This window comes from Podarcis bocagei (genome assembly GCF_964188305.1).
Source record: "Podarcis bocagei genome assembly, chromosome: 1".
Taxonomy (NCBI): domain Eukaryota; kingdom Metazoa; phylum Chordata; class Lepidosauria; order Squamata; family Lacertidae; genus Podarcis; species Podarcis bocagei.
In genome coordinates, this window is record NC_138125.1 from 53719467 (window position 1) to 53745272 (window position 25806).

At 43.4% G+C, this 25806-nt stretch overlaps 1 protein-coding gene across 4 annotated transcripts in view; it reads right to left on the reverse strand.

Moving 5' to 3' along the window:
* LOC308571414 (transmembrane protein 263-like) overlaps window positions 1-25806 on the reverse strand; it is a 315757-nt gene that overhangs the window by 143997 nt on the left and 145954 nt on the right. The window contains exon 1 of one of the 4 annotated variants that reach the window (XM_081167030.1): window positions 24175-24282. The exons of 2 other annotated variants lie outside the window; for them this stretch is intronic. The gene's annotated coding sequence lies outside the window, so the exon portion shown is untranslated. Of the gene's footprint in view, window positions 1-10365; window positions 10608-24174; window positions 24283-25806 lie in introns of those variants that run through there. One more of the 4 variants, XM_081167029.1, reaches the window with a different exon arrangement.

A 25806-nucleotide genomic window follows, 5' to 3' on the forward strand; every position in this document is an offset into this window, starting at 1 on the left:
CAGAAGGCCCTTGGTGCTGGACCTCAGTGTCCGGGCTGAACGATGGGGGTGGAGAAGCTCCTTCAGGTATACAGTCCAGAGATCATGCAGCTCCTCTGGCTACGGTAGTCTTGATGACATGACAAATAAGGGCAAGAGAAAGGTAAAGAGGCAAAAAGCTAGCAAAGCAACCACAACCAGAGTTGGTCAAGAAGCCAAAACAGGAGATCTTTCCTGCAGAGAGAAACCTGTGCCCAGCTGACTAGAGGCAGACAGATCTGGAGGGTGGAATGGCTCCTCATCTTTCTTCTTGCTTCTGGTCCACAAAAGCAGCTCCTCAGCACCCCATATCTCTCTCTCCACAAAAGGTGCCCAGTGGAGACAAAGCCATGAGAAAGATGCAGACCGAAGAAAAGGCTGGAGTGGATCTTCTACCTGTGTCTCTCTCTGGAAGCCGCAGTGAAGTGACTGGCTCCAGAGGTGGCAGTCTGCTTCCTGTCTCCCTTGTCTCTCCTCCACCACTGCTTCCCTGCAGGTTGTGGCAGCCGAGGGAAACAGGTTGCTACCTCATACTCTCTTCTCCTAGCCACAATCCCCATTATTTTTATTAAAAAAATTAGGGTATGTCTGGGCACATACCTACGATAAAACACTCAAGTAAAAGACAAAAGAAAGCAAATGCAGGCCAACTAATGTAAAATGGAGCTTTGGTGTTACTTGCTAAAGTAACACCTAGGTCACCACTGCCATAGGAATGCACATCTCCTATGCTGAGAAGAGTCTAGTCTTTCAGGCATAAGACTTTCAGGCATAAGACTTATATTTCTGTTCCAAGAAAGGCAACATGGAAGAATCATAGAATCATAGAATCATAGAATCATAGAGTTGGAAGAGACCACAAGGGCCATCGAGTCCAACCCCCTGCCAAGCAGGAAACACCATCAGAGCACTCCTGACATATGGTTGTCAAGCCTCTGCTTAAAGACCTCCAAAGTAGGAGACTCCACCACACTCCTTGGCAGCAAATTCCACTGTCGAACAGCTCTTACTGTCAGGAAGTTCTTCCTAATGTTTAGGTGGAATCTTCTTTCTTGTAGTTTGGATCCATTGCTCCGTGTCCGCTTCTCTGGAGCAGCAGAAAACAACCTTTCTCCCTCCTCTATGTGACATCCTTTTATATATTTGAACATGGCTATCATATCACCCCTTAACCTCCTCTTCTCCAGGCTAAACATGCCCAGCTCCCTTAGCCGTTCCTCATAAGGCATCGTTTCCAGGCCTTTGACCATTTTGGTTGCCCTCCTCTGGACACGTTCCAGTTTGTCAGTGTCCTTCTTGAATTGTGGTGCCCAGAACTGGACACAGTACTCCAGGTGTGGTCTGACCAGAGCAGAATACAGTGGCACTATTACTTCCCTTGATCTAGATGCTATACTCCTATTGATGCAGCCCAGAATTGCATTGGCTTTTTTAGCTGCCGCGTCACACTGTTGGCTCATGTCAAGTTTGTGGTCAACCAAGACTCCTAGATCCTTTTCACATGTACTGCTCTCAAGCCAGGTGTCACCCATCTTGTATTTGTGCCTCTCATTTTTTTTTGCCCAAGTGCAATACTTTACATTTCTCCCTGTTAAAATTCATTTTGTTTGTTTTTGCCCAGTTCTCTAATCTGTCAAGGTCGTTTTGAAGTGTGATCCTGTCCTCTGGGGTGTTAGCCACCCCTCCCAGTTTGGTGTCATCTGCAAATTTGATCAGGATGCCCTTGAGTCCATCATCCAAGTCGTTGATAAAGATGTTAAATAAGACCGGGCCCAAGACAGAACCCTGTGGCACCCCACTAGTCACTCTTCTCCAGGATGAAGAGGAACCATTGATGAGCACCCTTTGGGTTCGGTCAGAAACCTGGTCCAGCAAAGATCATGTCAGAGATAAATTAAAAAATCAGTGCTACAGCAAAAATATGCTTTAGTTCCTCTTCTGACACTCTTTTCTGTAAAAGAAAGACAAGCAACTAAACCCAGGACAAGGAACTGGATATTCCCCCCCCCCAACCTTATTTCTCAAGGTGCCCTGTATATTCAAGGGAATGTAAATGAGATTCCAATCCGCATTCTCTCTTCAGTAAGCCAAGTTCCCCCATTACAGTTTATTGAACTAGATGTATCAGACCATGGCTGCTTTGCTGCTCTTAACATACTCATAACAATACAATATAGTTGAAAAGGTAAGTTATTTTTACAGTCTCTCTCTCACACACATAACACATTGGTACCTGAATTTCATTGGAATGACTTGTACTACGCATAGAGCATTTGTGTAGGCCAGTCTTATATGCATCTAAATACGAGGAAACCCAGCCAGCACCAGAACGAAAGGAGATGTCAGAACCCTGTTTTAACCCAGCCTCAGTTACTCCTATTACAACAGGGGTTGTTAGAATAAATAGTATAGGATCGCAAAGGGTAGCGAAGGTCATGATTTAATGAGCTAGCATTTTGGCAACACAGCTGTTGAATAAGCAAGGTTGGTTATTTCCCACCAGCAGGAAATATTCAAGGAGATGGCTGTTATTCTTTGGCACCATCGGCTCCATTTCAAGAGCTCAACAATCTCTCCTTGTCTCAGCAAGCATGTGTGAGTCAAGTGCTGAATGCTTCCAATTTCAATGGAGCTCACTGTCTCCGTTCCACTCTTACTTCTGTTCTCCCTGCCTTCCTGTGATGAATGGGTGTCTGTTGCATCACCAGCCAAATTGGAACATAGAGAGCCCGAGTAAGTACTTAAGAACACTGCTTGATGCACACTGCTTGTTGAATTTGACCCTCAGTCAAATTCATGCACAAAATAACTAGAGATGCAAAACAGCAGGTATCAGCTGCCTTTCTGGATTCTATCAGTCAGTAAGGACAACCACCAGCACCACTTAATCTACATGGCAAAATTCCATGGAATGGAATGGACTGGCCTTTGTTCAGCGTTGGAGGGAAAACAGCATATAGGTGAATAGTTTTTTAAGACTGCCCTGTAATCAACGTTAACAGGTTGTGGTCTGGATGACTTCCATATGTAGAACTGGGTGTGGTGTTGACCTTCACCTCTAACAGCAAAATGTCTTGGCTCAACCCTGTGTCTTTAGTTCTCAAAGCCCAAAGCCAAGGAGCATAAAGAAGGCCAGGAAGACAAGATCTTTGGGGAGACTTTCCTGTAGTGTAACTTAACTGTCACAAGATTGCTGGTCGTTTGGAAATCGTTTTATTTCTTTCACATGCTGGGATATCAGAATGGCCCAAGCAGGGGAGCAGTAGAGGAGGCAGGAGAAAGATTGCCCAAGCCCTGCATGGCGCAGAAATGATGAGTAGTTTCAGAGTTTATAGTGGCTTCGTCTAGCCCCTTGCTGCTCTCTTCTTGTGATGCTGCCTGGCTGCTCCGCATTGCCTCTCCATAGGAGCGAAGAAGATAAAGGAGTTTTGGGTTGGTTGGTTTTTGCTTTTAAAGAAAGGAACCTACCACTCCCAGCTTTTAACTACATAGATAAAACAAGTCCCTGCCTGTCACAGAGATAGCCACTGTTGCAGTTCAAGTTGATAAGTTTATTGTTTTAGCCAGCACTTTTTTTTTCTAGAAAAAAGGTACTGGTACTGCTCAGCTGCAAGCGAGGGGGCATTCTGCACATGCTCAGAGACACACTGCTCTTTCCCTGCCACATGAAGGGAGAGCAGAAAGCTTTGTTTTAAGCAAGTTTAATTATGAAGTTGCTTCATTCAGCTTATTGGAGGCAAGCGAAAAAGGCTTCAACAAACTACCACTTTCTCTGAAAGCTTCAACAAGGTTTAAGGAGGAATTGTGAAAACAGGAAGCTGCCTCTTCAGCCACACCATCAACCTCAGTATTATCTTTAGGGGGGTTTTCTGCCGCCAAATCCAGCCATCTGCAGCCAGTAGGGGTCAAGGATGGTGGGTATCTGTACTCTAGCACCATTTGGCGGACAGCATGTTGCCTACTCCTGGTCTGTTCAGACTGGAAGCAACTTTTCTGGGAAGTGGGATGTTCCCAAGCTTACCCAGACACGATGGGAATTGAACCTGGACCCTTCTGTATGTACACTACAGCCACACCTCAGCCCATCCCTAGCTGTTGAGTCTTGGTGAGGGGCACAGGGTGCTCTTTCGATAGGGCTTCTCTGCATTCCTATCTGACTGCTGCTGCACAGGAAAATAAGAGGCCTGTGAGGAGCAACAGGAAATGAGATGGAATTGCTGCCTAACCTGGCAGAGATTTGGCACTGCTCTGTGTAGTCTGACTTCTGGAAAGCTCCTACTTCACCACATGTTCAGAAAAGGACATCATGGAGGGCCATTAAACAGAACTTGGTTTCATTCCTTCCTCCCATGAAACGGAAAGCTCTTTGTTTTTGCAAGAGTGATGTGCTCTCGCTCTCTCCCCCCCCCCACACATCTTCTACACGAGCCATTTTGCATCTCATCCCCAGAGAACTGCGGTTTAGAAGAAACAAAAGGCGGCATTTCTCCTCCCCTTCCCCATTATTAAGAAGAGAACAATTAAAACTCGTGACAAAGGCCTGACCCATCACCAGCAGAGGGCAGAGCTCTGCAGGAGTAACTGTCCCTAGGGAAGCTGTGAAAACACGCAGCAGGGGAGACCAGGAACTGTTTGAGTAGAAGGGAACATTTGCTCCAAATAAAAGCTATTTTGAGGAATTAAAGCAAACAAATGCCAGCGCCATGCAGTGGCGTATTAAGATGCGATGCGCTGTAATGTGTTGTGACACTTCATAAATTAAAGCTTTTTCTTCTCCCCTAAGGGGGAGAGAATTCAAGAGCAGTCAAACACTTGAACTTGGAAGCTCTGCTAGTTTGACACTTAGCGTTTTATGGTTTCATTGATCCTGCAAATCAAGACGGCTCAGCGCATGGCCCTCGGACTGCCCCCAGACTCTCACGGCCTGCCTGCGAGAAAGGGAAGTGATACACACTGGACCGTCTGAAGCAGCAGATGCTTAGAAACACATCTTGCTACAGGGCCGCTGCTCACTGACAACCATGCCACTTAAAAAAAAGAAAGAAAACCGTGCCATGCTGTGAAATGAATGTCTGTCACCCACATGCTTGCATTCCTAGCAGCATTTCAAGTGCGGCACTTGCTTGTAGGGACATATATTCCTAAGCTCACCCAAAACCCAAAACAGGGATTTGTTGAGCTGCAGCACTTGGGGGGGGGGGCACATGAAAAACCCTCATTTTAGAGCTAAAATGGACAAAGAAAACTGACTTAGGGACTTAGTGCAAAACTGGTGTGGCAGGGTGCAATTCTGTTTTAACGATGGCACTGTGTATCCAGCATTCTTTCTGCCAACAATTTTATTGCTTTCAAATGTCCACAGGGACAAAGAATAAGATAATGGAGAAAAACAGAGCAGCAAAAAATGCAAACTCAGAAGATCCAGGAAAAGTGCTGCACAAAATCTGCACTGAATGTTTTAAGCATTCCACAGGCACATGCAGGAATCACAGAATTATTTGTTCTTGATAGTTTTACTGGTATCCCATCCCTTATGCTTGGTGAGAAAAACTTGACTATATGTCAATGTGTCTTAAATGTACACAAATGCAGCAGATAAATAAATATAATTGTCAAAGTGCATGATTTTTAAACCATTTGCAAGGGTTTTTTTTTAACATTTGGAGCTATCAGTATCAAGGCCAGGTCATTGTATCATGGAAGCTGAATTTAGCTTGGGAACCCTGCCTAGGCAGGACAATGAGGAAAGGGTCATAGCTCAGTGATACGGCATCTGCTTCAAATGCAAAAGGTGTCACATTAAATCTCTGGCATCTTGGTGTGGCTGGGAAAGACTCCTTCTGAAATCCTAGAGAGCTATTGCCTGTCATTGGAGAACTAGATGGATCGCTGATCTGACTTTGTATAAGGCATATCTTTCTATTTACCTAAGACAGCAGCAGCTTGGGACACAATTCTGCTTCCCCTTCGCCATTGTGTATCTCTAAGACTATTATAAACTTAAATATTGCTTAGGATACATGTCCAATATGGCCTTGAGTGTGGAGCAAGGCATTCATCCTTACTCTGGGTAGCCTTTCATTCTGATGCTAAAGCCATTCTATCTGTTTTCTTCAAGGTGTTTTAGTTTTGAATTCATGTAAATCGCTTTGGGAAAGGATGCATTCCTAACCCCGCTTACCTGGGAGTATGTCCCACTGAATTCAATAGGTCTTACTTCTGAGTAGATCTGATTAGAATTGAACTGTAACTAAGTAAAATCAAGTCTGCATACTGGAAAGCCAAGCATTTTAGAAATGTTGCACCTCACCTTTCACTTTATCATCAGATGATTGTGGGACACATGGACCTTTGAAAGGGATGTAAATGCAAAGGCAGTGAGTGGTGCTGAGCGCTGGAAAAAGAGCATGGAATGACATATATTGCTTCACTGCCTGTACATTGATTTGTAATCAAACATTCTCAAATAAAGAGATTGGTACAGAGTTACTTCATGTATGACAGGCATTACTTAAATCAGAGCTTGATTACCAATGATCAAATATCCCAAGAAGGTATTATTCCTATTTTAGACAGGGAAACTCACAGATTTATGGCAACAGAATGCATTTTAGGAGGAAGAGTAACTTATTTTAAAATGCTATTGCTAAAAAAAGCAAACACGGTAACTTGCATACCTCCTGTGGTGGAACAGAAACATGCACATAATGATATTATCACTTCCAACAACTGTAGTCATTTCTCCCTCTATTCAAGCACACTAGGACTAACACCCTTCCTTCAAAGAAGAACAGGGCATATTGTACCCACAATGTGGCAAAGACTATAGTGCTCATACTGATCTGTATGTCCATGTGGCCAACACAGCTACAAATGAGGCAGTTGGCAAGGGAAGTCCATGACCTCTTCAGGACTGCTTCCAGTGAAAACAGTAGAAGAATTACTAATCCAGCTAAAGCAGGATCCTTCTTGACAAATTTGAACTACATAATAACCAATGCAATGCTCGGAGTTACTTCTTCTAAAACAGGGTTGATAGTCTTCTAATGCCAGGGAAGACTGTATACATTGGCAGTAGAAACTGCCAAAGGTGCTTCTGTGACCAGTTTAAGCACTTCCTGAATAAGATGCAGTTACTAGCATTGGCCACCTCCAGTGAGGACAGGCATGCATTGACCTACACTGCTTACACCTGCTTAGTGCAGCAGGTGGCATTCCTTTTCCTCCAAGACAGATGTCTCTTATTGCCACACCCTAGGCTCCTCTGGTCTCCTGTTGATCTCTGAGATGTGCACTCAGTCACACAGTACAAACTGATGATACCATCAATGACCGTGACAGGAATAATAATCCACAGAGCTGCAGTATAGAGCCACCTAGAACGGCAGGCAGGATCCTGGGCACTGAAGAAAATCATCTGGTAGGCCAGATGCTCCTTGCGAGCTGCTGGCACCCCACAGTTTCTAAGCATGTGTTTGGGTGAAGAGAAACGTTTTCTTGGTGACCCTCCTCTAAAATCTGCAGCCCAGAGAGCTGAACTGATCTGCCTTGCAGACTTGGTGAAAAGCTACTGATGCCTGTGCTGAGGCCTTCTTTGCCCTGCTTCAGACTGTAGCAAATTTCAGCCACTACATCCTAATCCACTAAATATGTATCAGAATTGAAAGAGGATGCCCACAGGCCTCTCCGTCTAACTAGAGGGCTATAGCTATAATTAAAGCACAGTGCTTAAATCTGTACCGCAGCCACTGTGGAAATTTCCAACAGTGATACAGATGTGATCTTTCTTTATATAAAATGAGTTTGTCAAAATGAATGTTAAAAGATTCCGTGAGAATTGGAAATATGGGGGTATTTAAAGTAAGAGCTTAGACTTTTAAACTTTTTAAAAAGGAGATGAGAGAAATATTGGGACATACTAGAGTTCATCATCTTTTCAATGTAGGACTCAGCACGACATTACTATATGCATACAAATTCCAATAGGCTTGGGAGGAGGAAAATTTAAATCCATATTAACTATACACGGCACTACCATGAAAAGTGGGAAGCTGCAAAAAAGAAAAGAAAAAAAATAGTTCATAGGATGATCACATTGGAAGGGGCCTTGGGGTCATTGGTTCAGCTCCATGCAGGATCTACAATGAAGAATGCAACAACTTCCCTGATTCACGGTCCCTGCATAAATACCAGCAGCAGAGGAAAGCCTGCTGTCTCTCAGGGCAGACTGCTCCACTGTTGAACAGCTCCTTACTGCAGAGCTTTTCAAACTTTTCATGTTGGTGGCAAAAATTTTAGACATGCATCATTTCACGACACAATAATTCAGTTTTGCTAGCAAACCGGAGGTTAAACTAACCCCATTCCAGTCCCGGGAGGAGCTTTCACAAGACACACTGCAGCTGACACACTAATGTGTCATAACACAGTTCATGACGTCTTGCCCACCAGCCAATAAACTAGGGTAGTAACTCTGCTCCACCCAGTGACACACTTCTGGCACATATTCTTTCTTTGCAGTGTCTCATATCAACCCTAGCCTCACTCGTCCTCACACAAAGATTCAATTTCTCTCCCTTCATCCTCCTCATAGACAGCAAATGTCCTACCCATTCTCTCTCACACATCCACTCTGTCCTGTAGTCTGCTGTCACATACACACCCATTTCACTCCTAATTTTCACACAAACATATATCATCTACCAAACCACTGTCTACAATGATTTTGAGTGCATCCTGCCCCACAGATGGCAAAATCTTGGTTCCGGGGAGATACCATATCCTTTAAATATGGTATGGTCCTTTATTTATTTATTTTTTTGAATTCTCAAAGCTTTATTTGTTGTTGCATATCTCAACCAGTAGGAATAACGTAGCATTGATTAAAATCACATTTTGCTTAAGGTAATTTATGCCGTTGATGGCAAAGCATAATCTTCCAAGTACTGCTTTTCCAAGTAGATATGGCCTCTGCGTATGTGTGTCTTCTTCTTAAGGGAAGATGGCAGCCAGCAGTGCTCCACCAGCTGTCACTGCAGCTGTGGTAGCAGCGGACAGTTCAGCAGCACCGACTGACTGAAGCACGGCAACAGCGCTCCCAGCTGCTACTCCTCCACCATTGGCGATGGCTGCTGCCGACATCATTTTTGCAGCCAGAGAGCTAGCTGCAATTCCAGCTCCAGTGAAGCCTGCTGCTCCCAGTGCTACTGGGGCACCAATTGTGGCCACTGCCAAGCCGGCTGCACCTCCCAAAACTGCAGTTACTGGATCAGCTATGCTGGCTTCCTAAAGACCTCAACGAAGACGACCCTGTTGACTCGAAGAAAATGTGTGTGCAATCTGTTATGGTCCTTTATGAGATGGTAAAGTTGACTTAAATTTTTCTTATGGGGGCAGCTTTCCTCCCCCACCTGAAAGAGCCCCCACATAAAAATTGCAGAACTTACAATATGAGAGAAAATATTTCAAACCTAGCATTTTCTCTGATATGGCATCTCTGAAAATATGTCACACAGGAGCTATTTCAGATAAATGAGGTGGTAAAGTCACTGTGTGCAGATTTTACAGACTTGGAAAGAAATGTGTAAACTGGCCCTGAGCCAATTATATATTTGAAGTGTTAAAAAGGGGCTAGCCAGGTTTTAAGTGAAAAGTCAATGGGTGACTGAATTATTAAAGCACAAAATGCTTCTGAAATAGTTGCATATTTGAAAAACAGGTTGCTAAAGCAAACATTGTAGGTGGAAAAAAAAACATGAATGTTTTAAAGCAACACTTGGGACAGAAATAAAAAATATGAAATCATTTCTAGGATGCAAGAATTGGATAATTCCATCCTTATGCTTTACCTAGCAAAACCAAAACAATGCCAAAACCTATAATTAAATGTTAGAGTAGTGAGGAGAATATTAAGTGAGGTGTACTTTAAAGACAAACATTCAATTGACCTTTCTTGTCAGCTCTTCCCATTTGCTCCTGAAGCAGGACTGACCATTAGCCCTAAACCAACCAGCAATAGTTTTTTAACATAGTTCAAAGTAATAACTCCACCAAGAGGGAAAAAAACAACCAACCAAAACAGGTCAGAAAAAAGGATACTATCCTCTAAGAATTAGGAATATATAGATTACTGTTTCCATCATTTGCCAAGGATTCTGGGGATACCACATCAGAGTTGTTAACATTTCCCTTTTTTTAAGGGAAATTCCCTTATTCCGAATAGGATTCCTCACAAGAAAAGGGAAAAGTTTACAGCTATGTACCACATATACTATTCAGGCCCCTTCTCAAACAGAAATACAATTCCAAGTGTAAAAGAGATCTTGTGTCTTGAAAGCCTAGGCCTACCTGGCAACAAGTCAGCATGTCGTCCAAAGTTCAAAGTCCGGAGGTCAAGCCACACAAGCAAAACCCAAAGGTCAGGAAACACAGTCCAAGGTCGATCCAAGTAGCCAAGTCTGAAGTCCAGTCAGCAGTCAGGATACAGCCCAGAATCAAACCCCAAACCCAGTCCTGTAGAGGTCCAACAACATCCAAAACAAGGTCCCTCAACATGGGCAGTTGAGTAGACACAGCAGCTCAGCTCTGCCTATTGCAGCATCTGGGCTTGTTGAGGAATGGGACCCTCACCTGTGCTAAACCTACTCCTGTAAAGGAATCACACACCTCCTGCTGGCACTAGTGAGCCCCACCTGGCCAGCTAGGGAGCTGGGCTGTGGGCCCTTGACTGCCTCAGCCTTCTAGAGTGTTCTTCCCACTACTCTCTACATCTCAGAGCCCACTGTGATTATGGAGATAGGGGCCTCTCTGGCTCTGGTTATGGGTCCTGCTGCTCTGGCTCCTGTGCATGGATCCCCATCCCTTCACCATTCTCCATCACCCTGTGAGTTCTTCCTTCTCCATTCCCTACTTGCCCCAGTGTTTCTCAGGTTGCACCTCTCACCAGGATCCTCATCCTCCTCCCCGTTGCCCTGCCAGTTCATGACGTCTTGCCAAGAAACAAAAAATGCAACTGAAGCAATTGTAGATTAGGAAAACAACCTCCTGAAACAATACATGAGTGATGAGAAAGGACAACTGATGGCACAGCTTCAGGCTAGCAAGATCAGCTTGGGTTCCTAGTGAAATGTTGGCCCCATCCATACCATACATTTAAAGCAGTATCATGCCACTTTAAACAGTCATGGTGTCCCCCAAAGAATTCTGGGAACTGTGGTTTGCTAAAGGTGCTGAGAGTTGTTAGGAGGCCTCCCCTATTCCACTGATTGAACTATAGTTCCCAGAGTGCTTAAACACTTGCTTATGGATTTCATTAGGCCTGAGTGATTTATGGAGACCTGCCTATAAAAGTGAAAGTCTGTAATAAGAAGAAAAACAGGAATCTTGAGTACATGGGATAAAGTATCATGGACACAGCCACTGAGGAACACTGCCTAAGAGCTTACAGGCACTGGGGCTGCTTGTTGAATACAGATACAGGACGACTCCAATCATGCCCCTCGCCTTCTTTATGAGGCATGTGGAGCCCCCCAAAATGGATGCCTAAAACTGTTTTTCTTCAGAAGCAGAATACATACACCACAGCTGTCGCAGAAGTGGGAGACATTAGATCTGTTTGTACTCTCTGCTGCTCTGTCTGTTTATCTCAGTAGGTTTACCTGTTTTGTGGGTGGCTTGTAGCCTGCCCTCCTCTCGTCTCCCATTTAGAATCTGCTGGCTGGTCAAAATCCTACCGTCCAAATCAACAGCAAAAGAGACACGAGCCATTTTAGGTCAGACCAATTGCAGCAGTGGGCAGCCCAGCTGGGTTTCTCATCACAGAGAAGGCAACTTTCCTCGAGACTGCAAAATACTCGGCTCATCTCCGATCAAATCACAAAGAAAAAGAATTTTCTCTGTAATAAGCTCCATTTTCCTGAACTGTTAAGGAGGAGCAGGAAAGAAAATTATTCCTCTAGCACTTCTGGAAAACTTTAAGATGTTATTGCTATGGCAACAGTTTCCCCTCACCAGATAAAGTGAGAGGAGACAGAGGAAGATGAAGGGGGGAGTGTGTGTATTTGAGAGAGAGAGAGAAAGAGAAAGAGAAGATGGTCCATGGAATTTGAATTTTAATGTCCTAGATTTGATCTGCATATCTTAGGTGTCTGCTGTGAATGCCATCATTGATTTTCCTTGTCTCTAGCATAAACAAAATGACAAGAAATGGCTACTAAACCGACAAATAGCTCTGAGAATTTAAATTTTAAAACATGCTATTTATGATAGTGTAAAAAATAAATAAAAAATAAATCAGGTTCTCTATTCATTGAGGAACACTTCATATGCACTTGAGTTGGCAAAAAAAGCATTACTGTGCAATTGTTATGTGATTGGAGTTGATTTGAATGCTCTCACAAGGATTCCCCTCAATTCTGCGACTCTGTTTTTGTTAAAAGAGACTGTTAAGGAGGTCAAACTACTTGGACATGTTTAACTTGGTGGATTAGAGAGAGAAGAAACGCCCTGGTGCACCTGCAGCAGCAAAAACTGGATGCCTTCACCTGCCCCACCTGCCATAAAACATGTCTCTCCCGTATCAGTCTCTGCAGCCACAGCAGGTGCTATAACTCTCCAGTGGCTTGACTTTCCCTCCAAAGGTGCATTCTTCCATTGTCTCACAAGTCAGGCGGATGCAAACAACAATATGGAAACCAGCTTTTTCAATTATGGTAATGGGACTGTTTTGGAAAGGGGCTTAATCTTTCTCTCCCCACTCTTTAAAGAATGTGCTACTTTGGTTTGTGTAAAGCAGGCATGGGGAAATGGATCCAGTGGGTCAGCCAGAGGCTAGTTCCCCGCCCCCCACTCCCCATGGGCCAACCTTGATAAGGGAGCAAAATCTGGTTGAGTGTTAATGAGATGAATCTCCAGTTTTACAAAATGCCACAAGCTTACTGTGACCTTTTCCCAAAGGAAATGGAAGCCTGGATGAGCACCACCTCCCTCAAACTTTCACTGCTTAGAAGTGGGCTGCGGATGAGCGGCATATTAGAGCACTAGGCAAATTGGTCTGTGCGGCTCACAAGAAGACAAGAGTCCTGTACACAGGGCAGCCTCTACAAAAGATAATGAATGGCCGCAAATCATGGATTAAAAATGGCTACATACAGAAAACAGTCAGAGTATTTCCATCTCCACTGACATTCAACTTAGGGCTTTTTAAAAAAAAGCATCCAAAGGACACTTGCATTAAGAAGCTGTGGAAATAAGATTTTTCAGGCAGATCAGATATCGTGGCCCTGTCCTTTCATTACTTTCTGGGGCAGGGGGCAAAGTGCATTTCCACCCTAAACCCTCCTCACTGGAGAAAGTCACAGGCAAAGCTGACTGTAGTGCATTTATGCGTTGCGGAAAACTATGGGCTGGATTCAGCCACCTGGTCCTGCTGGCAGAAGCCAGCACAAGGCCTCTTGCCAGCGCAACAGGGTTTCCCACATCCTCTGCCTCCTTCAAATCCACTCTGGGGGAGTTGGAGAACCATCAGAACAATGGGGGTGGGAGGAGAGGGGAGATCATTGCCCCTTGGGCAGGCACAAATGCAGGGCTGGTGGAACGATCTCCTTAGTGCTATTGCTATGTTGCATTCTACCCCATATCTTTCTTGACTCATTTCAAACACAGCTGGTCTTATTCCATGTGTGTTAAAATAGTGAATATACACAAATTAATCCCATGGTTAAAAGGAACGCTGATGCATTACTGATAAAGAGGGTGTATGTGTTTTGTGTATGCCAGATATGGTTGTCTGCTTTCAGACTTCAACCAAATGATGCATTTCGTTTTTATATCAAAAGTGTCCCTTGTATTACTCTTCATACATATCTACGTGTGTTTCTTCCCTTGTTTAGGCAAAGATTCCCTAGGTTTTTTATGCCAGAGCCTTGCTGGGCACATTAGACTTTTGGAGAGCTAACACTGTGCTTAGCAGGAGCTCACTGCTTCTCCTGCTAGTGGGTGGCAGATGACACAGATATGAATATGCCCCGGACTGAAAGGCAAACACCTTGCATGCCAGTCAGGCAAGGGAAGCTAGTGGCAACAGCCAATAGCAACACTGATGCAGCATTTCAAAGACATTCAAGCAACCCACACTGAACTCAGCAGTAAAAAACAACAACGAGCAGGTCTGAATTATTTCACACAACCCTCTCTGCCCTCCCAGCTTGTTTCTGCAAGTTTCTTTCAACAGCTGCTACTCCTCTTACTGAAAAAAAGATCCACAATATTCCTTTTCAAGGAAAAAGAAATATATTCTGCCCAATTCATTACCCAAAACTTGCAGTCTGTTCACTGTCCCTGCTTTGCACCAAGGAAAATTCTCCTTCCCCTCTGCATCTCATTTACTCTCTTCTCTTTAGGCATGTTACTTGAACATACCCTGAACATGTGCAACAGAGATAGGATTGTGCTTATTGGCCTTGATCCTCTTATGCATGTTCAGCATAATGCTGACACAGAGACACATTCAATTTTTAAAAATGATATTTGCATAAGCTCTGTATAAGCCCCCCCACCCCAATCCAGTAATTGTGCCTCCCTCTAAAATGCAAGAATTGGGTGTTCTGTTTGCTTTGGTATTGATCCAGCCTTTTACAGCAATGGCTTTACATCTGCAGGTGAATTCTTCCACCTCCCTTTCAGAATCTACACCGAACGCCAAAAATTATGGATGATTTCTTCCTGCTGCCAAAGAATTTCTGCTCCAGAGATGTTTACCTAGAAGTAAGTCCCACTGATTTCAGTGTGGCTTACTTTCTAGTAATGACACATAGGATTTCAGGGTAAGAAGCATAGATAAAAGATCTTTAATGGGAAACAAAGGGGAACCAGACCAATCAAGCCTTTCAAGGGTTAATCTCAGTCTTGGTGGAACATTCTTATTCAGAGGCTAAGCTTTGCCGCTGGAGGGGAATTTTACAAATAAACTTGCAAGCTTTGCAGATCAATTTTCTACTTGGTTTTATCACCCTGTTTCTCTCTTAATCAGCCCCTGCTGCCTGCCTGCCTCTCTTCCAGACACATTTTGAAGGCTCAGTGCCATATCTGAAACAATACGAGCCCCTCTGTTCCTTTCTTCTGTAGTGCTTGAAACCACATTGGTGGCATTTGTATTATCATCAGGAGTATTTAGGAATAAACAGCTTTCAAAAACAATACTCCAGGGCTCCAGCAAAGCAGAGCATGTGGCACAGACCTTGGTTGCCTGAACGCTCTGCAAGCATTTAGATGGTAATAATATTACATTACAACAGAGGCAACAGCCATATAAATAATTGTGTATTGTCTTTACTCATTGATTTTTTTAAAACACATAGCCTTGGCTGAAAAAATTGATTAAAAGAAATACTACTGCTACTAATAAAAACCCAGACAACCATAATGTAATGAACTGTAAATTGAAACAATAGGTTACTTAGTGGCAAAGAGAGGAAACTCATTTAATAAGAATTAGAAGGGATGAAAGGGATGCTTTGATTTGTCAGCACCTAACTGGGAATACAAATATGAGAAGCTAAGGTGGTCTAAATGGACAAGGAGACCTCAGGTCACATCTGAGGGCCTAATGTTTCTCAAAATCAGTGGAACTAAAATTACTCTGCACATGCATAAGAAACCACAAAGCTTCTTGAAGAGCTTCTGATGAACAGGCGTCAGAAACCTGGTACAGTGGTACCTCGGGTTAAGAACTTAATTCATTCTGGAGGTCCGTTCTTAACCTGAAACTGTTCTTAACCTGAGGTACCACTTTAGCTAATGGGGCCTCCCGCTGCCGCTGTGCCACCGCCGCGCGATTTCTGCTCTCATCCTGAAGCAAAGTTCTTAACCCGAGGTACTATTTCTGGGTTAGCGGAGTCTGTAACCTGAAGCGTCTGTAACCTGAGGTACCACTGTACTGGAGAGGGTTTTTTTGCAGTATGGTAGGAAGAACAGTTTACTGGATGTATGTATATTATATAAGCACATACATACACGCTGCAGCAAATTCCCAAAGGTTTTTCATGCCTACACACTAAGACTTCTTTAATGATGCTGAAACATCCTGCATAATATCTTTAGTGACCATATTCTGTACCAAACACACTCAAGAAAAGACATCTGTTAAATCATGATAAAATATCAAAGAGCTTAAAAGAATTAATCTCTCTCTGCAGTGGTACCTCAGGTTACAGACGCTTCAGGTTACAGACTCCACTAACCCAGAAATAGTACCTCGGGTTAAGAACTTTGCTTCAGGATGAGAACAGAAATTGTGCAGCAGCAGTGCGGCAGCAGTGGGAGGCCCCATTAGCTAAAGTGGTGCTTCAGGTTAAGAACAGTTTCAGGTTAAGAACGGACCTCCAGATCGAGTTAAGTTCTTAACCCCAGGTACCACTGTATTGGTATCTTGAAAGACAGGGTGTTCTGGAAGAGGGTGAGGCTGGATTGCTGATTGTGAGCGCTCCACATTGCAACTTCTTGCCACACTTAGAGAATCCAACAATTAGCAACCATAGTGGTTTTTCCAAAGAACAGTTGCTAGGGGTGCAAAATTGAATAAGATATTGGGGGGGGGGAGCGCCAGATAAGCCCCGCCCTGCATCATTAATCTCATGATGTGCCATGCACACACCATTTGAATGGCAATGTCCATCAACTTTGGGGGCCCCGTTCCCTTTAAATATATTATTGGGGGTGCAAAGGGACCTTGGCCCCTAGGAATTGGCTCCTATGGTAGGGTGGATCTAATAGCAAAGAAAAAGAAATATTTTACAACATTGGAAAGCAAGGTGAATTCCAACCATTTAATCATGGAGTAGTTAGATCTGACTGTTAAAGAAAAGGTAGCACATGGTAGGACAACTGGCCCTGACAGTTTCAAATCAATCTACAGTGGTATCTCGGGTTACATACGCTTCAGGTTACATACGCTTCAGGTTACAGACTCCGTTAACCCAGAAATAGTGCTTCAGGTTAAGAACTTTGCTTCAGGATGAGAACAGAAATCGTGCTCCAGCAGCGGCAGCAGGAGGCCCCATTGGCTAAAGTGGTACCTCAGGTTAAGAACAGTTTCAGGTTAAGAATGGACCTCCAGAACGAATTAAATACTTAACCCAAGGTACCACTGTATCACCATTTTTCTGGAGCTATATAAAAAATAAAGGAAGAGGAGGCCAGAAGACCACTTTTGACACTAATTCCCTTACTATCTAGTTTCCTTTCCTTTTTAAAATGGGTTGAAATTAAGGGAGTGCAATAGAAAAGGGGGGTAAATTAAGGGGGAGATGGAGAGAAGAAATCAAAATGAAAGCAAGAGAAGAAAAAGAATGCTAATGAGGGATAATGGGTACAAACTGTTTATCATATTTAAAACTAAAACATTTAAATAAAATACATACAAATACATAATCTCTCCCTCCTCTTTTTACTCCTAAACCAATAAAAGGCATCCAAGGATAGTTGCAGCGTTCCAGTTCTATCATTAATATGACTTCTGTCTGCATAAGATGTTAGAATTATTTCAGGGCTAATTAGTGGACTAGTGTTTTCTATGTAATACAATGTGGAACTAATAAACACATCAATAATTCCAGCTCTAAAGTTTTCAAGAGGCCGTGCCTATGAACAGTTCTTGCAAACACAGTATCATGCATCTGGGGGTGGAGTGGAGACAACACTCACGATCTAATTTTCTTCAGGTATCTGAAGAAGTGTGCATGCACACGAAAGCTCATACCAAGAACTAACTTAGTTGGTCTTTAAGGTGCTACTGGAAGGAATTTTTTTATTTTGACTATGGCAGACCAACACGGCTACCTATCTGCAACTGGATCTAATTTGCTGTCCATCTTTAGATTTCCTTTCTTGCTAGCTACAAAGGTGTGCGTAAAGCAGAAAGCAGGGCCATCTTTACCCGAGGGTGCAAGGGGTGCGGGGCACCTGAACACCAAATTCTGGGGGGCACCAGGTGCCCGCCGCTGAAACTGCCTAAGCTCTTAACTATCTACCTGTTATGAAATAATAAGTAATTTTGATTAAGCTAGAAAAACAAGAGACACATATGCCTAGATATTACCGAAATGTATACCTACTGTTTCACTAAAGGACTTTCGATTTTGTGCGCTCATTTACCAAAGACGTGTCATTCACAACGGTACGCTTTAATTTCATCACTTACAGTTCAAATTTGTTTAGAGAAATCGTTAAAAAAGCATGTTTCTTTTTCCTCCCTTCTATCGTAAACAAGAGATAAGGCATAAGCGTGGTGTCTGACATAAGCATAATAAAAGTTAATTTGGGGGCTAAACTAAATTTGGGGGTGCTGAGTGGATCTTTGCACCCCGGCGGCGCCTATGCTAAAGACGGCCCTGGGAGGAATAATGGGGAATCTTTTTCTGTCAAGGGCCATATTCTGGGAAGTTACCTGCAAGGGGAGAATGACAGTGCTGGGTGGGGCCAGAGACAAAAAATGGTTGGAGTTTTCAAGCATTGCATTTCATAGCGCTCCCTCTCTCTCTTCCTCCCCCCCCAGCCTCCCACTTCTTTCTCCCTCCATCCCTACTTCTGTTTCAGCTCCCACTTATTTCCAGGGGCATACCTAGGGGTTGTTCAGGTTGGCCCCTGTCAAGGGCACAGGCCTAGGTGGGATGCAAAAACTGCGCCTCTCCACTCTGGCTCAGAGTGTGTAGGAGCCCACCCACCCAGCTGATCTGGGTAGCCAGACGAGGTGCATAGACTCCTCTGGGCCCCTCCCTAACAGGGCTCCAAGGGGGCAAGGCACGGGGTGTGGTCGATGCAGCTCCTTGCCAAGGGCACAAGGGAGCCTAGGTACAGCTCTGCTTATTTCCTCCCCCTCCATTAAGACAGGTCACAGATGGTAGGCTCCTCAGAACAAGGATCTAGTATCTTGGACCCAAAGTGCAGTAGCCTGATGGCACTATACAAAATTAAGGAGTGAGATTCACCGAGGAAACTCCATCAGTGGAAGCCCTCAATAATAATAATAATAATTTATTTATAGCCCGCCCATCTGGCTGGGCTTCCCCAGCCACTCTGGGCCGCTTCCAACAAAATATTAAAATACAGTAATGCATCAAACATTAAAATTTCCCTAAACAGGGCTGCCTTCAGATGTCTTTTAAAAGTCTGGTAGTTGTTCTCGTTGACATCTGATGGGAGGGCGTTCCACAGGGCGGGTGCCACCACCGAGGAGGCCCTCTGCCTGGTTCCCTGTAACTTGGCTTCTCGCAGTGAGGGAACCGCCAGAAGGCCCTCGGTGCTGGACCTCAGTGTCTGGGTAGAACGATGGGGGTGGAGACAAGGTCTTTGGCTTGTACAATCCACCTTTCCTCCCCCTCCCCACCCTCTGAGCCTTAAATTGTTTTGGGGGGAATGGAAGAACCCCCAAAATAACATGTAAGGAGAGGGCAGATTGTTTCTATCTGGCAAGCTGAAATGCTTGCAGAGATGAAACATTTGTAACAGTGTGGCATTGAATTCCACCCAATATTATTAGTAGACATTAATGACCACACAGTGATTTGAATACAATTTGGGTTTCCAGCTCATCCTCATACAACCATCTTTTCACTAAACCATCCAAGTACATATATGGAGAGGGAAAAAATGTACTTCTGTGCATACCATTAAGGCTAATTATAGAAGAAACACCTTAGAACAAGGGCTGCCACATCTGTTTTTCTCTGTGCTAAGATATTACAAGTATAGCAAGAGAGAGAATCTATGATGCCATTATTTTTGCTGCATACGTTAAAGATTTTTTAAATAAAAAACCCCCTCAGGCTTATTTCTTTCAGGTATACACAACTCCCTTCTCACTACAATAAGTCATTAATTTAATTTTCAATTTGCACGATGCACAGATTTTTATGCAACCATAGATTCTGAGAGCTGGTCCACAGATTCCACTGTGTTGATGTGTCTCTCCCTCCTGAAAAACAGAAAAGCTCAGATCCAGTAAGGCAGTGTGGGCTGGGACTCACCAGTGAGCATAGGTGTCAAGCGTCCCTTATTTGGCGGGACAGTCCCTTATCCCAGCACCATCTCCCGCTGCTGTCCCTTATTGATGATGTCCCTTAAATTTCCCGGGTTTCAAAGGAAGCAGCCAGCCTGGGAGGAGGGAGGCTCTAACTGTGTTGCTTGGCTGCATTGTTCACCCAATAAGGAGTCTAAGAACGACTGGGGGGTGTAGCTTGCATGCCTTGTGCCGATCAAATCGGCCACGTTGCATGGGGACTCGCCTTTGCTCAGCGCTTCCCATCGGAGAGGTGACGGTGGTTTTCCTTGCTGCATCCCCTTTGCCGGGTTGCTGCGCTATGGGAACCACCACTTGAGGCTTCGTTTGGCTGCTGGTTGACTAAAATCCCTTATTTTGGCTGCTGATCCCTTATTTTCGAGGCTGCTGGTCCCTTATTTTGAAATCTGTAAGTTGACAGCTATGCCAGTGAGACTTGGGTCACGTACTGGTGGGCCTCACGCCGAGTGCCTCCTCACTTGCCTGCCTAGTCTCCTAGTCAGCACCAATAACCCCTTCCATGCCGAGTAAAGGTGGCCAGGAGTTAGAGAAGATTGGTGTGTAGGTAGAGAAAAGGGCCAGAGGAGGTGTTGGAGGAAATTAGAAAGTGACATAAAAGGTTCATATTTATAATAATAATAATAATAATAATAATAATAATAATAATAATAAACAAACAAACAGGGAAAGAAAGTAAGGGGAGAACAGAGGAAAGCTGTTATAGGAGGAAGACGTGCATGTGAAAGGACTAGGGAGGAGGAATAAAAGAAACTGACAGTTTGGGGGGTGAGCGGCAATAGGGCACAAGTTGAGCATGGATGGAGAAAGAGGAGAAGAAATTATAGCAGTGGATGCAGGAAGGGGGAAATAGAAAATAACAAAACCTGTTTAGGGAATGCATTACTGTATTTTAATATTTTGTTGGAAGCCGCCCAGAGTGGCTGGGGAAGCCCAGCCAAATGGGCAGGGTATAAATAAAAAATTATTATAATATTATTATTTTCCACTTACCGCCTCTGGATCAACAAATTCTGCCTAAAATGGGGAGCTTTAGCAGGAGCAAAGGTCTGTACTTAGCTTGAGGAAAGGTGAGCTACGGAACTCCTTGCCACAAGGGAAACACTGTGGCAAAGAATGTAACCATTCCCCAAAATGGAATCTCATCAGAAGTGACATCAGTAACTGCCAGCTGATTATATGTCAAATTTTGCCTGCTCCTGCCACCATTTTGTGACTGGCTCTGCCCCTGCACCACCATTTTGTGGCTGATAGGCCTCAGTAATTTTCAGCTGTCTCAAGTGGGCCCTGGAGGTAGAAAGTTTCAAAACCCCTCCACTAAGGCACGTTAGAATATTCATTGGCAGAATCAGCACTATCCATTTTCCTCAGCAAAGGTTTATTTCCCAATTAACGATTTCTGCTTTTCAGAAGAATTAATCTGCATAGCCCTAAGAAAGTGTGAACATTTCATTCTTCGAGAAGTTCTTTTCATTTGGCAAAATGTAATGATCTAAATGAAGAGTGGGCACAGGCAGCAGCTGAAGTCAACAGACAAGTGCAAGCAGAAAGAGAAAGAATAGGTGCCATATAAATGAGCAATTTCAGATGTGGAAAGTATAAGGGGGAAATATTGGAACTGGCTACTAAATTAGAAACATTCAAATCATAGTAAGAATCCCAGCACACTTCACAAAGAAGCCATTTCAGAAGACTTCACCTGGTCTTTCAAGATAGCTATACCTATTCAAAGTGGGACTCGCATGGTCTCATGAGTTTGAAGGAGCATATTCACTTTAAAACAGTTTCATTTGGACTGCTGAGAAATATTGGTTAAATGTAAAAAATAATAATCATGAAATAGGAGATACAGTTTTGTGAAAATGCACGTTGTTTCGCTGATACATTCTGCTGATTCTTCAGCACATTTACTCAGGTGTGTGTCCCACTCAATGGGACTTCTGATAAGACGTAGATAATGTGGCGTTGCTTCCCCCCATCCTCCTCCAAAAACCAAATAGGGATTGGGACAACTTTTAAACCTTTTGGTCAACTTTAAAACGAAGTATCTTTGGTGTTTCACACAACATTCTCATTTATTTCATCCTTTCACCAGATATAAACAACTCAGTTTGATGTGAGCAAAGCAGCTACAAAATAACTATTGTAATTTTGAGTCAGCCCCAAGGACTGGGGAGAAATTCGATTTCAGTTCACATTTAAAGCCAATATCATACCTGCACGTTCTGAAACAAAGTGAGAACTGAAACACGGATATTCTTTAGAATTCACATGTGCCTGAATTTGACAGTGCTGTTCTCCAATCAAAATGCATATATTAGGGGGAAGTGTGGTGCTCTGGGCTTCTTAGAGGAAGGAAGTGGTATAGATCCAATAAATAACATTTCTGCTGCATGGAGTGTATGGGGTGTTAGGGGGAGGGTAGTACCTCTGATGGAAGGCACGTCCTGCTCCTTCTGAGATAGTTTGTCCACCTTTGGTCTCCACCCCCATCTTTGGTCCCCCTACCTTAGCTCTCACCTGTGGCTCCTAGAGCTGTCAGCCTGTGACAGTGGCCACACCCCAGGAATAGCTTAGACTACCAGGTGAGGGTAGCCAATGGGTCTCAAATCCTCTAAGAGTTAGAGGCTTCCCCTGCATGTGAAGACAGGCTCTGGTGGATTGAGTGGACAAGAACAATACTGAGTCCAATGGGGTAGGTGTAAAACAGGGGTAGGTTATACACATGATGTGGTGGAGCCAAGTCACAACGTAAGGACACACAAGCATTATAGCAAGGAAGCTGGAGCACCTTCCACAGGGGCGGCACAGTGGTATCCTCATGGCAAAAGCAACATGTTTAATATATATATATCTGAAACAAAAACTAAACCTGTCTTTGGGTTTTTATGTTTTTTGCCCTTGGGTATTTACAAGAATATACTCCACGCCATCCTATGGAGACTGACAGCCTGGTTCAGAGTGCTAGGCTTGCTTATGACATTGGGGATCTCTAAGTCCTCAGAGTGAATGGGCTCAAGGCTCACACACAAGTGAGTTTATGATTTGAAAATTGGGTTATGTAGCTTTGTAGCCCACTCTCACCGCTCAGCCAGGCAAGCTATTTTCTAGAGCATACAGTGATCCAGTTTATGAAAAACAAATATATGTCTCTCTCTTTCTAAGTCTTCTCACAACCCTTCTCCTCAGGAATAACTCCACCACATGCATACATCCCGTCCAGAATTTTCTCTTGCCTTTGGTGCCCCTCTCTCCACATGTACCTTTCCCACTAGGGGTTGCCTTTAGAGTTGCATAATGTGTACACTGACTTTATATTACAGTAGCTCGCATATTAATATTTGGGTGGCAGCTGTGACAAATATTTCATCTAAGCTAACAACTTTAAATGCTGTGCTGGTTTGGAAAGTTCACTCACACACAAAGTAATGTCTTTTTTTAAAAAAACAACACCACACATCCCACTACTTTCCTCCTCAGCATAAAGGCAAAGCTAAAAAAGAGCAGCAGTGTTTTACTCTCCCTGCAAACTGGCTGTACAAATGGTTGCAAAATGAAATACCTTTAATTTTGCTGCCAGAGTTAATGTATGTGTAAACTACTGCTGTTTGGAAAGGCAGGTGCATGAATTTTTTCACATCTCTCTTGCTAACTACGGTTGTTAAAACACACAAACACACCCTTTTGCAGCAACCATTAAATGGAAACTAAGGATTTTCTCTATTGTTTGCTGAAATAGCAACACAGCACAAACCTATAGTGAAAGCACACCAGCAAAGAAAGCCTTGGCAGTTAATTGAACAACATGCTATGTGGGCCACTCATCAACTTCAACCTTACTAGCCCTGAGCCATCTAAAATAAATTTACAGCAATCAGGAAAAATCCTTTTTGAGGGAGCACTTCGTAAAGCAAAATAACAACACACACACACACACACACACACACACACACACACACACACACACCACTCTCTAGAGACTTCCTTCATGCCCTGCAACATTCTGTCAATTGTTCAACAAGGCAGGACTCATTCATTTTCTTTACTTTCATCTCCTTCTCCAGGGCTGACACCTAGGCACTTACCAGATGTATGTAGACAATCCACATTGTAAGTAAACCCCTCTCTGTTAAGCAGCTTTTCATGGACCTGGCTTCCAGTGGCAGGCAAGGCTCTGACCTCTTGAAATCAACCACTCCCCGAAAGAAATGGATTTTCAGAACTATCAAGGACAACTTGATAACGGGTGGGAACAAAGAGCCCTGAAAAGGGACACGGGAAACCTTGATGTTATTTATGAGCAAGAGGAATAAAGGCAAGATGAAAGGACATCTTGAAGTTTCAAATTGGGAGTGAGCTTGCCATTTAATTGCACAGGGTTGAGGTTAGATGGAAGGATAAATAAAATGGAACAAAGGGACAACCTATAGCTTACATTGGAGATCCAGGATTGATCTCCTGCCACAGTGTGTTCCTTTAAAGCAAAATGCAACTGGGGGTCAGGGGGCTGTCAATTTGCTTGGAGATGTGGTAGGGGGAGGGAATGTTTAAACACTTTCTCCCTGCATAGTGTTTTTCAAATCAAAATTGACTCCCCAAAGCTGTCATTCACTCTATCAGTACCTTAGCTGCTATTCTATTATTTTTACATCTAACACAAAGCTCTGTGAAATTAAACAGCAAGCCCATTCCTAATGTTAAAGTTCTTCCTCACCCTTTGAAGAAATTGGCATCCCCACCCTTAAATAGCAGCATTTCATTTCTATTTTAAATTTGGGAGATCAGTTATGTTGTCTCCTCTATAATGCTTGATATTTTTACGATTCTGCTTAACTCCCTTCACTCATCATCCAGGGAGCGAGTACAACATTATACATGCCTACTCGGAATTAAATCTCACTGAGTTCAACAGGTCTTTACTCTCAGGGAGGTTGGTATAGGATTGCAGGCTTAATCTTCTACTCTGCTAACTCATATTCAGGTACAGCATCGAAACACTACCCAAGGCTTCAGATGAACAATTATACATTGGAAGGGAAATTCCACAGTTTAATTTGTCCATTGATTGCACAACAGAGCCCACTGTGTGTAGGTATTTCAAAAAATATAATACAAATACTTTCCAGTTCCCTAAGAGTGATGAAATATTCTTTAAGTCACACATTTTTATCAAATATACAATACTGACAGTGGGCATTCTACTATGAAAGAAGAAATAAATCCAACTAGCATTTAATTTCTTAGAGCCAGTACTTTGTTATTTGATATTCTACGGTTTCATTAAATCCATTTCAAAACCAGAGAATACTGTTAGAGGGGGAAAGAAAAAGCAGATGACTAATGCATGCATTGAGTTTACAATATTTCAAAGATGTGGTTTGTAAATCTCATCTGTGCATCATGCATGACTATGCCTCAGATGAGAAGTATATTATAGAAAACAAAACAGCAGATTAAATAAATATTAACTCTTTTCAGGCCTGACATTGGACTTGCACGAACCATATATGTTGGAGATTGATCTTCAAATTATAATTGTAACCTGGGCAAAGCAAGATACCATAAACCAAGGTAGGCAATATGGTGTCCTCCAGATGATGGAGTACAACTCCCATCATAGCAAGCATGGGAAGTGGTCAGGGATGATGGGAGCCCAACATCTGATGGGCAGCATGTTGGCTGTCTCTGCACCAAATAGGCAACCAAATATAAAGCAA